Source organism: Dasypus novemcinctus, unplaced genomic scaffold (assembly GCF_030445035.2).
Source record: "Dasypus novemcinctus isolate mDasNov1 unplaced genomic scaffold, mDasNov1.1.hap2 H_1, whole genome shotgun sequence".
NCBI classification, from domain to species: Eukaryota; Metazoa; Chordata; class Mammalia; order Cingulata; family Dasypodidae; genus Dasypus; species Dasypus novemcinctus.
In genome coordinates this window covers 131,571-147,291 of record NW_026688138.1, presented here as the reverse complement: position 1 = coordinate 147,291, position 15,721 = coordinate 131,571, and the positions used below count along the sequence as shown (strand labels likewise).

General features: G+C 45.0%; 1 pseudogene; it reads left to right on the top strand.

Annotated features, from left to right (window-relative positions):
• The first annotated feature begins 13,421 nt into the window (after positions 1 to 13,421).
• Positions 13,422 to 15,417, top strand: LOC105745235 (E3 ubiquitin-protein ligase Mdm2-like; annotated as a pseudogene).
• Positions 15,418 to 15,721: the final 304 nt, after the last annotated feature.

The window sequence follows — 15,721 nt, the reverse complement described above, 5'->3', positions numbered from 1 at the left end:
TGCCTGAAAAAGATGATTCTCAAGATTGTGAGGTTCCTGTTTCTGTTATTATCCCCAGGACCAGATTTAACAAAAACAAAGCAAAACAAAACAAAACACACACAAACAAAAACAAAACAAAACAAACAACAACAAAAAAAAATCCTTGATAAACCTGGCTTAGATCATATTTTTAGATGTGTCTTACCATAAAACAGAAACAGATAATTATGAGGCAGACTATGAAGTAACCACTACAGTAGAAGCAATTACTGGTCAGCAAGCCCCTGGCCTCACCATGCCCTAGTGAGCTGTGGTAAAACTTTTGAATAGAGGCAGTCATTTAGCTAAAAGAAAATCACTTAATATTTATACTGACCATAGATATGCGTTTGGAGTAACTCATGATTTTGGAAGTTTATGAAAACAAATGGACTTCCTGAAGTCATTAGGAACCAAATAAAAAATGGTAAATATCTAAAATAATAGATGTATTTCTATCACCTAAGGAAAAGGTAAAACAAAGAAAAAATGCTGTGATAAAAATGGAAGCTCACACTCACAAAACTTAGTGAGAAGATAAGAAAAATGTCAACCTCGCAGCTCAACAATATGTGGAGACAACAAAACATTTCCCTTGTATAATGTCCTTCATAAGTCCTCTCCAAATGAGTTAGCTCACAGTTAGGAAAATGTTTCTGTATTTGAAAAAGAAAAATAGAGTCAGTAGGGTCACCAATTAAATTCTGGGGATAGAATCTAGGAAGTGCTGGATGGTGCCCTGTTTGCCCTAGAGTCCCTAGAAGAAACTACATGTGAGCACTCCATGAAATTACCCATTACAGAATGCAAAAAATGAAAAAGGACAAGGAAATATATTGGTGGGCAGTTTTGATAAGGTACTTTAAAAAATCTGTAACCAGATTCATACATGACAGGCTCATCATCTAGGCAAAATTTATTAATTTTTATATCTCCATAAACTTAACTGCCACAACTGGACTATTTGAACATCAGCTGAAGGGCTTTACCAGCCAGTCCTTTCAATGGATTATAATTATATATAGTTTATGACTTACAGGTAGTAAGAATGGGTTGAGGCATTCTCTTGTCAAAATAAGAATGCTTTAACTGTAGGGGAAAAGAGGAAAATGGTTTTCCAAAGCAGGGAGTACCCTTTGAACTCTCAAGCTAGCTTCAAACTCACTTCACTGGAAAAGTTATAAAAAAGTGTTTCAATATACATTTATGTAATCTAAGTATCTTTTTAAAAATATATATATATATTTAAAGTTTGTGTCAAGTGGTTCCCATCCAGCAAATCACCCATTGCCCATACCATCCAACACCTATGGTAAGGTAGAATAAATCCAAGAGAAATATAAATTAAAGCTTAAATATTGACTCACTGGTGTTGTCTTGGCCAAAACATTCCCTTTGGTCCTCATGGCCCTGAGGTCTATGCCATCAGGCAAACACCACTGATCCCACCAGAGGTAATTATAGGGCAGCCCATGTATGGGGAACTGCGGCGGCTTGCTCAGTCGGTAGAGGTGGGGTCTGGCTGTGGATGAGGGGTCGGTCCAGCTCTGGACGAGGGGTCGGTCCCACTTGGGACGAGGGGTCAGTCCCACTTGGGACGAGGGGTCGGTCCGGCAGCAGACGAGGGATCGGTCTCACAAGGGGTTGCGCGGTTCGGCTGACGGGGTCGCCCGGCGAAGCCGGCGATGAAGGGGTCGCCCGGAGAAGCTGGCGACGAAGGGGTCGCCTGGAGAAGCAGGCGACGAACTGGGGACAAGGGAGGCCAGGCCCTTGTCGGGGGCTCTCAGGACTGGAGGGCGCACGGCAGAAGAACTACCGCGGAGACAAGGTAAACACGCAAGTCCACTTTACTGAGTGAGAGGCAACAGTTTTAAAGGGGCTGGGGAAGGCTGATTGGTCGAAGCCACGCCCTGTTCTGATTGGTTGCCGGCGAAAGGTCAGTGGGCGGTACTGGATGGGGGAGGGGTGGTGGTTAGGGATTGGCTGTCGCTGTTGCTGGGGGAAGGGGCAGGGTTTAGGGATTGGTGGCTGCTGTTGTTGGGGTGGAGGGCAGACTGGATTTTTTCGCCCACACCTGGCTGTTGCTGCTGTTGGGGGAGGGGAAAAGGGCAGACTGCATTTTTCCGCCCACGCCTGGCTGTTGCTGCTGTCGGGGGAGGGAAAAAGGGTAGACTGGATTTCTCCGCCCACGCCTGGCTGTTGCTGCTGTCGGGGGAGGGGAAAAGGGCAGACTGGAATTTTCCGCCCTGCACCTGCGCAGGGAGAAAGAAGAAGAAGGGTGCCGCCCTACAGGCATCGTGTGGCGCCATCCGGGAGGAGGGGCTGCCACGGAAGCATGGCTGCCGAGAAGGGGAGACCCGAGGGCACTCTGCGCCCATGCCGAGCTCCCTTCAGGGGTGGCAGTGAGTCCGACCAGCCACCCTATTATGGGGGCAGTGGCTTGGCCTGCCGCGGCTGCTCCCCCGCCAGGCCAGCAAACCACACTTCAGCCCGAGGGGTGACCGCATTTCCCCCTTCTTTTCAAATAAGGACCAGGATGGCAGCAGCAACAAGTAGCTGAGGCCCAAGAGGCAGTAAGCAATGAGGGAAGCGGGGCTGAAGAGGGAGGTGAGTATGCCCGGGATATAAATGTACAATTTAGGGGGTGGTATCTTGCCGTTGCAAGCAAGGGTGGCCAATGTCCAATTCTTGTTGATCTTGGTGGCTATAAGGTCCATCTGCATTAAAAGTCCCGAATGACAGAGCGTTACAGGTAGTTGATCTCTTCTTGGCGGCGAAGAGCGGTAGAGGCAGACTGTGTGATGGTCTGGAGGATCGCAGCGGTGAGGACAAGTCACGTCAGGGCACCAGCAGCGGTGGTGGCGGCAGCGTCGGGAGTGGTGGGGACATAGGCGAGGACAACAAGAAGGCCAAAGTCTTCACGGGCGCGAGAGAGGCCGATGTTAATGGGGCGGGCCGAAATGGGGTGGCCCAATCTGCAACGCAGTGGGGGTTCAAACAAAAAAAGGAGGGGGGCGGGGGATGAGAAAGGATGCTTTGGATGGCTGAGAAGAGGAGTGAGGTCGAGACAGGAGGAAGCTCTGCAGAAGTATGGGGAGGCAAGAGTAGAAACGTTATTGGATGCTAGAAAGCAGGCCACGGGCCGGGAAAAATGGGTTGCGGGCTGTTTAGCAGGGCTGGAGCTGCTTGAGAGCGATGGGGGCATGGGGGGCCATGGTTACAATCTTCAGGGGTGGTAGCGGCTAGACAGATGGCGGAAAATATTATCAAGAAAGCAAAGGTTATGAGGAAGAAATAGAGTATTAAAGGCTGTGGGGGAAGTGAGAAGATCATTTAGAGGATAGGGTTGAGAATGGTATGTTTAAGACAGAAGCTTTGTGGTTTGTAGGAGACTGCTTTATAAACGAAGGAGAATGAGGGCAGTAAATATAGTAACGATAGATAGGAAGATGACAGTGAGGAGGAGTCTTTGTTTAAGGTTCCAATCATCCGGCGCAACAGTGGCTAGGCCAATAGCGAGGGGTGTTGCTAAATAGACAATGGCTGCAAAGACAAAATCATCTTCTGTTTCCTTAAGAATAACTTTTCTTTAAATACTTAGTAGCATGCAATATTAGAAACTGTTTCCTAAAAGCAAGTTGGCAGGGGAGCTTGGTTGCTGTTAATCTTTCCTGTTATAAAATTACCTTTTATTATTATTATCATCAATTCAGTTTTATATATATATATTTAAGAATGACCTTTTGGAATTAGCCATTTAATACCTTAATGTAAACTATTGAAGATAAATTTTATCTCTACAGAGCACATTCCCTTACGTAAAGTTATCACAATACCTTTTACACTTGCCGCATGCAAATTAAGTTTCAAGAGTTTATGAAAAATTAGCCATCTTACTTTAGGACAAAATACGTCTTTTTGCAAAACTTATTACATTTCCATTAGCATTTTTACAAACTTTTAACCTTTTTAATATTCATATAAGTTTTACATTCTTTATATTATCCTGTGAAGAAAAATAAGTTATTCATTTTAATCTAGGCAAGAACAACTTTTTATGAAGACGTACAGTTAATTTTGTTAATTAAGACTTACAATTTTTTTTAAAATTGTAGATATCTTATTAACATTTAAACTTATGTATTAATATAATAAACTTAAGTATTAATATAAGCGCTTATTTAATTTTTGGCCATTTGAATAGAGCTCTTTTAAAGATTTCTAGTAATTTATATTTACCATCCGGAGGTATCACAATATACGTTGACATTGAACGAACAGACAAACACAGAACAATTACAACACATTAACAGAAATATATAATTTATTTACAGTTGACTCATAATTCTTACTTTCTTGGTATAGCTGCTTTTAAATCTTTTTTTATATAGCATATCATAGATTATACCTTCAAGATTTCTTGTGGACTTCATGTTGCCTGTAATAAGCCAGGAGGGAATCTTTTACCTTCCTGCTCCACAGCAAAAGTGACCCTATCTATAAGGCGAGTATAGGTGTCCAGGTCCCAAAGCTGACATGTGGTAAGCCACGGATTAAAGGGGAGAAGAAGGTCCCAATATACTTGGAGCTGTTTCAAAGAGATCTTACACCGGTGAGTGTCTAGGAGACCGGCGAGGGCCCGAACTTGTGGGGCTTGCTTAGCAGATAGGATGTTACCCATTGCTAATGGCCTTTTGGAGCCAATAAGAAAAGGGGCCCTTACCTTGAGAGCGCGGCGATGGGAGCCGAGGTGCGCGGTGAGACGAGGGGTCAGAGCCGGTGGGGCTCCGACGGTGGTCGCGGGCCAAGAGAAGGCCCCGACGAGGGGAGGGCAGGACGACGAGCAGTGGAGCAAGGCAAAGGGGAGCAAGCACGGAGGGGAGGAGGCAGAGGTGAAGGCAGGGGTGGAGGTGCTCAGGCACGTGCTCCTGAGAGTTTTATTGGCGCCTCTTAATCATAGTGGGTCGGTATAAGCCCCCGACATGGAAGGAGACAACCATCCAGCGATTCTCCCAGACCTCCGTGGATCGTATGAGGTCACCAAGGTTCAGGAGCAGCAATGCAGAGCGAAAAGATAGGGGTGAGAAAAGAGGAGAGTGTAGGGCTATGGTAGGGTTACTTCAGACGTGCAAGCGCGCGCTCCCGAGAAATCCAAGGCTCCTCTTAATCATAGCGGGTTGGTATAAGCCCCCGACATGGAAGGAGAAAGCCATCCAGCGATTCTCCCAGACCGCCGTGGATTGTATGAGGTAGCCAAGGCTCAGGTAGCAGCAATGTTGCATGAGAGAAGTCCCAAGGTGAGAAGAGAGGAGGGCGTAGGGCTGCCAGGTTATGGAGTGAGGCTGTGGTGGGGTTGCCTTGCCCCACGTTGGGCGCCAACTGCGGCGGCTTGCTCAGTCGGTAGAGGTGGGGTCTGGCTGCGGACGAGGGGTCGGTCCAGCTCTGGATGAGGGGTCGGTCCCGCTTGGGACGAGGGGTCAGTCCCACTTGGGACGAGGGGTCGGTCCGGCAGCAGACGAGGGATCGGTCTCACAAGGGGTTGCGCGGTTCGGTTGACGGGGTCGCCCGGCGAAGCCGGCGACGAAGGGGTCGCCCGGAGAAGCCGGCGACGAAGGGGTCGCCCGGAGAAGCCGGCAACGAAGGGGTCGCCTGGAGAAGTAGGCGACGAACTGGGGACAAGGGAGGCCAGGCCCTTGTCGGGGGCTCTCAGGACTGGAGGGCGCACGGCAGAAGAACTACCGCGGAGACAAGGTAAACACGCAAGTCCACTTTACTGAGGGAGAGGCAACAGTTTTATAGGGGCTGGGGAAGGCTGATTGGTCGAAGCCACGCCCTGTTCTGATTGGTTGCCGGCGAAAGGTACTGGATGGGGGAGGGGTGGTGGTTAGGGATTGGCTGTCGCTGTTGCTGGGGGAAGGGGCAGGGTTTAGGGATTGGTGGCTGCTGTTGCTGGGGTGGAGGGCAGACTGGATTTTTCCGCCCACTCCTGGCTGTTGCTGCTGTTGGGGGAGGGGAAAAGGGCAGACTGGATTTTTCCGCCCACGCCTGGCTGTTGCTGCTGTCGGGGGAGGGGAAAAGGGCAGACTGGAATTTTCCGCCCTGCGCCTGCGCAGGGAGAAAGAAGAAGAAGGGTGCCGCCCTACAGGCATTGTGTGGCACCATCCGGGAGGAGGGGCGGCTGCGGAAGCATGGCTGCCGAGAAGGGGAGACCCGAGGGCACTCTGCGCCCATGCCGAGCTCCCTTCAGGGGTGGCAGTGAGTCTGACCAGCCACCCTATTATGGGGGCAGTGGCTTGGCCTGCCGCGGCTGCTCCCCCGCCAGGCCAGCAAACCACACTTCAGCCTGAGTGGTGACCGCAGGGAACAGTTCACTAGAGAGGATCTGTAACATTTGATGCTGGATGGATCCCAGAGAATCATTTCCTTAGAGCCAATCCATTCCTGTGGGAGTGGACCTACTGTAAATGGGACTCTTTGATTAGATTACTTCTGTAAGGCATGCCCCAGGGTGGGACTTAATCCTCTTACTAGAGTCCATATGGAAAGAGACAGACACAGGTGCTCAGAGTGAAATGCTCAGAAGCTGAGAGAGAAACCAGAAACTGAAAGCAACAGAGTTCAGAGGAGAAAGCAGAGACTGACGGATGCCACCATGTAACTTCCCATATGTCAGAAGAGTCCAGGATCACCCACAGCTGATCTTTGAGGAGAGAGCATTGCCAGAGGATGTCTTGATTTGGACTCTTTTCTCAGCCTCACAACAGAAGCTTGCAAGTCAATAAACCCCCTTTGGAAAAGCCAGCTCATTTGGGGAAATATTGTTTTCATCCGACTTGGTTAAGTAAAACAGGATCCAATGATAGTGAAGTGAGGTTTTTTCAGTATTGTAGGAAATCAATGGAATATCCTTAGGGATTTTTTTTTTTAAAGTTACTGAAGATTTACTGACCCTCTACCATCTAAAGACAACATTCCACCACCTGCAAACTGATGACATTATATTCTGGAAAAGAAAACAATGAAAAACCAATCTCTGGCCTACTCAAAATAAACTTATCATGTTTTAATAACTTCACATACAGCTGTCAAATTAGAAGGAAATGAGACTTGGGTACAACACATACAGCTAAAACTGGTGCCACTTCCAAGGTGGGTATATGAAATGGTATATGATCCAAAATTAAAATTAACCAAAATAATCCAGAAGCAGTTGACACTGTGTGTGTATCTGATGTGGACAGGTACTGCCAAGATCATGGAACAAGAACCCATTCAACCAAGTGTTTTTCAGGTTATGGGGAAGTTTTTTGGGTGATGAGGTACAAACACAGATACCCAGCAAGATTGCATGAAATGAGAGGTTCATAACATCGAAGAATCTGGAGGGGGAGAATGGAGAATCTTGGGAGGGTCCCAGCTTACCTAGCCTAGGTTCCTGTGAGGGATCATGGAAGGGCAGGTTGGAGCACATGTTTATTCCAGGCTCTTTTCTTTACTGTGACCCAGATGGGAAGGATCCAATGGACCCTGAGCCTGGCAGTTTCACAATATATGGTACAAAAAGCAGATGTAACTAAGGCCATGTGGAGAAGCTGAGAGCAGCTTCTTATCATCCAAGTCATATGGAAATTGATGCCTTGCAAATAAATTATGCAGCAGGAAAGAGCTGCAGTGACAAGGGGCAATTGAAAAGAAGTGGCACAGGCTGATCATAGAAGCTGAGGTTAGCTCTTATCATCCATACCTGTGAAGGTGCAGGTGTTGCTAGTTGTGGTTATACCCAGAGAAGGGTTAACTCAGGTGGTTGCTCAAAATGTGAATTTATGACTAAGTTGGGACAAGGCAAAGATGTATCAAAATAATTTTTTTCATTACACCAAAATTCCCTTGTTTAATTGACACCCTTGTGCTTTTATCTATATTTACAATTTTGTTTTTATGCTTTTGTTATCTTCTTCAAAAACCTATTTTCCATACTTTCTCTAGTCATCAAGATAAACCCTTGTTAAAATAACATTATTAGGAGCAGATGTGACTCAAGTGGTTGAGTGTCCACTTCTCACATTGGAGATCCTGGATTCAGTTGCCTCATGCCTCCTAAAAATTTAGAAAAACAACAAGAAAAACAAAAGAAATAATCAATTCAGGGAAGCCTATGTGGCTCAATGTTTGAGCTCCAGCTTCCCACATATGAGGTCTCTGGTTCAAACCCTGGCCTTGGTACCTCAGACAGACAACAAAACAACAACAAAAATCCCAAGGGGACTGCACTTCATCAGTCCAACAGTGGTTTATATGGACTAATATTCAGGTAACCCTTCCCAGGAGAACAAAAGGCAAGTCAGCAAAGCCAGCATCAGGTGACCAAGGGTATTGGCTCTTCTAGGTTTGAATTTCCTAGTCTGAAAAGGCAGACTGTGGTCAGCACTCATTTTGTTTTGCTTAAAAAAAAAACTTTCTCCTGAGAAAAGAAAAAAAAATCATACTTTCATTTTTAAAAAGCATAACTACATAAAATCATGGGTTTACAAAGTAATAAAATTTGACATCCAAATAAAAGTTTTTCTCCCAGAAATTTCTCAAACCCTTCTTGTGTCACATATGATGCTAACAAATATAAAGCAGGTAATCTAAATTTCAGTTTTGTGACAAAATGCATGTTTTTCCAAAGCTGCACAGAAAGCTCACCTAAACCCTTGGGCCCTGAGAGAGTGGCCTTTAGGGAGCAAGCTGGGCACCCAGCAGCCTCTGGGGCTGAGGTCCAGAAACAGAATCCCCTGTGAGTGGGGACTGGACCATGAAGGCAGCAGAGAGGCCACAGGAGCCCAGAGGCTTGGTGGGAAATCTCAGTCTCCATTCAGCCATGCTCTGTTTGGTGTTCTCTGCACAAACCAAAGGCACCTGGATCCACTGTGTGAGGAGAGTGATAAAAGCACCTGGGGAAGTGGCTGCCTTCAGGGAGAAGACCAGGCTGGGGGAGCTCTCACTTACCCCCATGGAACAGGGAAGAGCCTGAGGGCCATAGAGGACCACCTGCTCACAGGGCCTCTATTCTCTAAGCACCCAGCTCAAGCCCTTGCCAACCACATCCCTCCAGTATAAACCACTGGTCTCCTTCTGACTGCACTCACCACTGGGGAGGCATTACTACTGCCCATGTGCAGAGAATGGTTTGTCAGGTCAAATCCTCCAAAACTGCAGGTTCTCTGTGAAGGAGAGGTGGACAGGAGAGGAGTTACCCCTGAAGTAGCTGGCAGAGCAGCACACCAACCCCAGACCCCACTTGCAGGGTGCCGCTGAGCCACAGATGTGTGTGCAGGTGGAAGTGATGGGGGAGAGGGTGCAGGACTCAGGTTCCCAGGAACCTCTTGCCTAAACAGAGGTCCACAGTGCCCCTGACATACAAACACCATGATCACCACAAAGCTCTCTGCATATTCTGTGCCCTAAGATTCCCAGTCTTGTCATGACCCAGCCTCCCATTCAACCTCCTTTATGTCAGTGACAAACAAAATAAGGGCTATTTATACAGGGTCATGAGCTCAGCAGTTTTAGAAGAGAAGACAGAAGGCCAATGGCTCCAGAGAGCCTTCTAATGGACTCCTGTGTAGTTTAAATCACTCAGAAAGGAGCGAGGCTATGTTTACTGCAGGCTGACAGGCAGGCTCATGCACTGGTGTCTCCCAACCACAGCCACAAATTTACCAACCTACTTAAATATGACCCTTTTTCTAAAAGTGTAAAAGGAAGAGACCACATTTCCCCAGAAAGAAAAAGTTGGATGAACAACTGTCTTCAACCACACTCTTTAATTTCATCAGGAAAATTATTGACGTTTTATAAGGAAGAAGAACTTCAGTGTCCTTTTAGCTTGTTTCAAACTTCATGGAATGCCTTTATATTAGACAATATAAGGCAGTAACTTTCTATTTCCAGAAATTGATTTGAATACACTGTTGACTAAAAAACTAAACAAACAAACAATACCTAAACTTCTAAGAAAATAAGTGAAAGCAGAAACATCCTATTTTTGGCACAGCTGATTATCTTTTTAAGTAGCTGTAATAAGATGTAAACAGCAGATACATGTTTCTCAAAGGACTGTAGTTAATACTATGTATACTAGAACAGCACAATGAATATTAGACATACTGATTATTTAAAATAGGCATGCTTGCTCTAAATACTTTAATTAGCTGACTGAGAAACACCCAGGAATGGAAATTCCAGACACTGGGCTCCCAGATGTGGACTCAAATCCTGTGTCTGTCTTATGCAGTGTGATGAGTGAAGTGCTTAGACTCAGCTCTGGTTCCCCAGCAGCAACACTTATCATGAACTGAAGACTGGATGGCAGGTGCTCAGTGAGGGCCACTGCACTCAGGACAGCCACCAGTGCCTCCCGACCACTGTGACCCTGAAGTTGAGGCTCAGCCAATGCCACAGCCATGAAATGAAGGGCTGGAATTCGTTCTGTGAATTTCCACTCTAAAAGCAAAGCACACTGGGGAGGAATGGAAGGGCTGGATGTGGCAGTTTTGTTGAAAGAGGAGCAGGCAGCAGCCTCTCAGGGTGGCAGGTGATGAGGACACCACAGAACCTTCTCCTTCAGCAAACAGCTGCTGCTGCTCTGAATAATGTAGGGTGGATGCGATCTCCAATGGGACATTCCTAATTTATAGCAATTTAATGGGATATCTGACTTCCTTTATAGTCAACTTCACTGGACCTCGATCTACTCTGTAAAAAGAGAAAGACCCACATGCAAAAACGTTCACCAAACCACCTAACAAAGCAAATGATGTTGCACCCACTCTTCAAGGCTGATTTTTAATATTAGCTTTCCCTTCCCACCTTATAAGGCTTAGTAAAGGTTCCCATGTTTACAAAGGCAATGATTTTATTTCAGTTCCTTTCCCCTGACTCAGGCTTCATGGCAGTGTGAGGTCCGGGTGCCACACTTGGTAGCATCTGCACATCCTTCTTTAACAGCAGCAGCTTCACAAGACTGGAGCCCAGCTTGTTATTTCTAATGCACATGAAATAGCTGATAAAGAATTTATGAGGAAACTATGACTGCAATAAGTTAAGCTCACATTTAAGTTTCTAAATTCCTGCTGTATGTACTTATTCTTAAAACTGAAAGCTTAAAGCTAAGAATGGACTGGTTTTCTTAAATACCAACTAAGACCACATCCTAAGATAAGAAAAGCTATCTGGAACAATTTTTCTTTCAATCAGTGGGGGATTGACAAGGAGTATAACAATAAATAGTCCTCAAACTAATCTCCAACTTTTTCTGTAATACCACATAGTTCTTGAAGCAGCACTCCTTAAATGGAGAAAATAGGTTGTAAACATTAAAAGAAAAATAACCCAATCTTTGATTTTGTGATATAAATGAAGCTATGTACTCCTTGCATCTTCTGTACAATTATAGAAATGTTTCAGACATACTTGTGGAGAGGGCAGCTAGTAAGTGGAATATGCCATGCAGTTGACATGCATGTCTCTTCCCCCAAACAAAAATTTAATGACCAAATAAAATAAAGACAAGTGACACATCCAGTGTGTGTGAGGCATTATCATTTCCCTGAGGTTTCATTAAGCAAATATGGTATTTTTAGAACACAAAAAGATCAAGGTTGAAGAATAAAGGACAGCTTTTGGTAAAATGAAGGAAATATATGAAAGGAAGAATGCAAAAGAACTTTGAAAATAAATAGAGCAAAGAAAATAATCCTAACCCCCTGAAAAACAACAAGAAAATTTTCTTATTTCTCAGTGGATTGTTTTACATTACTTTCTCTGGATATTTAGAAAATTAAATGTTGTTTTCCTTGTACAGTAAAGAAATATGCACAAATATAATTGAACACTGAACACATTTCAGCAAGTGCTAAGCTGCCCAGTGCTGCCCTAAGTTCATAGCACCTTAAAAATATTTAGATTTGGGCTGAGATTTGTGGCAGAGATTACATACATTGCTATCATTATGGGGCAAAATAAATATTTTCTTTTAAAAAATGGTGCTTGAAAACCACCTTGTCTGATGTCTACATGATGCCTGTGGAATTAGTCCCTGACCCACATGTTAGCACAAATCTGAAAAAAAGAACTTTCAGAGGGAAGTTCTTGATGAAGTTACATTGTTATAAATGATGGCATATGCAGTCTATGATTTAGGTATCATATTGATAATGTATCATCTTATGTTGTGAACCTACATATATCGTGAATACCATGAGGGTCATATGAACAACTGAGTGTACTCAATTTGGGAAAATTGTCCGTGTCACATAATTTAAACCCACAAGGTTGGTCAGCCAATTAGGGAAGTGGGCTGTTTTATCATGGACATGAGCTGGGAAGACACTGGTGTGCTGAGCCTGTACCGAGTCTGGCCATGGTATATTATACAGAACAGAGGCGAGGCTGACTGAGCAAGAAAGAGAATTGTCATTTCAGCACAAAAACAAAACCCAAACAAAAAATACCATGCTAGAAAGGAAGAGAAAACTTTAGCTACATAGTAATAGTATTAAAAGAGCCACAAGATTCCTTTTTAGAATCTTTTAGAATGGAGAAGGGTGTTTCACATTGGTGCTGACCAGACAAGGACCTGGTGACATATAAGTAGCACAGTCTTGGGCTGGGGAGGATGGCAGGGTGGAGGGCCACTGTCATCCTGAAGAGCTGGGTGGGAGCCCAGGGCTTCTCCAGGCTCTGGGCATTCATACAGACCATGTGCCAGCTTCAAGGGGACAGACACATCCTCTTACCAGTCTAACCACACGGTAGTAAAACTGAGAAGCATTTTATTATCTGTAAGCAACTGCTTCATTTCTGGCTACATATAAGAGAATACACAAGATGTGTGTGCACATTTCCAAATGTTGCTTCTTTTGTTTAAAAAGATAAGAGCATCTAAGAGCTTAAGTAAAAAAGAAGAGCTCTAATCTTTTTCCCTGTTAGTTAGCAGAGACAACAAGCATGTCTCTCAAGGCATCAAGGCAGAATGCTCTGATTCATATGGGCTCTCAAGAAGTTGGGGGGACCTCCACACTTAGCTTCCCAGCCCCAGTGGCCTCCCACTATCAAGAGGACAGATGGGAAGAGGGGGGAGCATGGCTATTAGCAACCTTTGTTCCTTTTGTTTGGGGCTTGTGTTGCCCTGAGTGACTGGAAGGGGGATGGAGCAAGAAGCTGAGCCTTTTTCTGGTCAGAACCTCTGGCTCAGTATCTGATGCTTTTGCCTCAAGGGATCTCCTACTCCCAACCTAATGTGTTGGAATACAATAGTGGTGTGAAATTGACATGAAGGCTTCCATGTGCCCCATGAACAGAACTGGGGAGCCTCAAAAGATCCCACTGTAGGCATGAAAAACCCTGCATGGCAAATGTTCAATACCAACAATTATCTAGCTACTGATATGCTATGAACACCTCACAGATTCCTGTTTCAGAACCAGAGACCCTGGTTAGAACAAAACAATCATTACTGAAGTTGCTAAAGTCTGTTGGTGCACAAAAACACACACAATGAAAGACATTATATTTTATCTTGGCCACTATATTATGAGCAAGTGATGAGAAACAACAATATATTGTATATTGTTCAAACTATCTTCTAGGGGAGTTTTTGTAGTGCCAAGCTCCTCTGTGAAAGAACACAGAAAAATGTCTACAGAAACTTGGTAGTAGTCAACCAGCAGGAACCAGCAGGTTCAGGTGCATCTCTAAGTGAAAACAGGTGTCACCTTCAAGATGGCAACCATCAGGAAGCAGACTTGGTCCAGTGGATAGGGTGTCTGTCTACCAAATGGGAGGTCCACAGTTCAAACCCCGGGCCTCCTTGACCCATGTGGAGCTGGCCCATGTGCAGTGCTGATGTGCACAAGGAGAGCTGCCCCACACAGGGGTGCCCCCCACATAAGGGAGTCCCATGCACAAGGAGTGCACCCCTTAAGGAGAGCTGTCCAGCGTGAAAGAAAGTTCAGGCTGCCCAGTAAGGGTGCCACATGCACGGAGAGCTGACACAACAAGATGATGCAACAAAAAAGAGACACAGATTCCCATGCCGCTGACAACAACAGAAGTGGACAAAGAACACACAGCAAATGGACACAGAGAACAGACAACTAGGGAAACGGACTTTGGCCCAGTGGTTAGGGCGTCCGTCTACCACATGGGAGGTCCGCGGTTCAAGCCCCGGGCCTCCTTGACCCGTGTGGAGCTGGCCCATGCGCAGTGCTGATGCGCGCAAGGAGTGCCGTGCTACACAGGGGTGTCCCCCGCGTAGGGGAGCCCCACGCGCAAGGAGTGCACCCATAAGGAGAGCCGCCCAGCGCGAAGGAGGGAGCAGCCTGCCGAGGAATGGTGCCGCCCACACTTCCCGTGCTGCTGACGACAACAGAAGCGGACAAAGAAACAAGACGCAGCAAAAAGACACAGAAAACAGACAACCGGGGGAGGGGAGGGGAATTAAATAAATAAAAAAATAAATCTTTAAAAAAAAAAAAAAAAACAGACAACTAGGGCAGGGGAGAAGGAAGGGGAGAGAAATAAAATAAATCTTAAAAGAAAAAAGATGGCAGCCATCAAAGGGACCTTGTGCAAGAGGTGTAGGAGGAGAAACCTTCATCCTCAAATTTGATTTTTAGACCTTCATCTAAAAGGAGAGTAATTAGTGAGACAGAAAATTCAGAAGACTTAGCTGGTGGACAATAGAAAGCACCATAAATTTGCTAGAATTTACTTTTCCTCCAATGAAAGTCTTGCTCTATGTATAATAAGGAAGATATGGTGTAAAAGATTCTGTAGGAGTGAATCAATGGAGACTATCGAATCTGGATCTTGATACTGGTTTAAATGAACATTCTGGTGATTGGTTGAATCAGGATTCAGTTTCAGATCAATTCAGTGTATAATTTGAAGTTGAATCTCTTTATTCAGAAGATTAGTGAAGAAGGACAAGAACTCTCATATGAAGATGATCAGGTTTATCAAGTTACTGTATATCAAGCAGTGGAAAGTGATACAGACCCATCTGAAGAAGATCCTGAAATTTCCTTGGCTCTCTGTGGGAAATGTACTTCATGCAATGAAATGTATCCTTCCCTTGTGGAAATGCATTACAACAGATGTGAGAATTGACTTCCTGAATATAAAGGAAATAATAAAGGGAAAATACCTGGGAAAGCCATACTAGAAAACTCAACACATGTAGAAGAGGGCTTTAATGTTCCTGATTTCAGAAAAATGACAGAGGAAAATAATAAAATCACACAAGCCTCCCAATCCCAAGAAAATGAGGGCTATTCTCAGCCATCAACTTCTAGTAGCAACATTTATACCAATCAAGAAGATGCCAGCCATCTCCCCATTGGGATTTAAGCCCCCTCTCAAGTAGAAGCAGAGTGGGATCACCATCCTGAAATCCTCAAGACTGGGGAGTGAACAATGGACTAAAGTAGACTTAGTATTATTCTATTATAGACTTAATATTATTCTAGCAATGGAAGAACTTTTATCATTGATGTAAAGATAGTGGCCACCAGAGGTTCTGAGGCGAGGGAGAGGGAAGAATAGGTATACTATGGGGACATTTGGGGCACTGGAATTGCCCTGCATGACATTGCAATGACAGGTGCAGACCATTACATTTGGTCATAACCTATAAAATTGGGTAAGGCAGAGT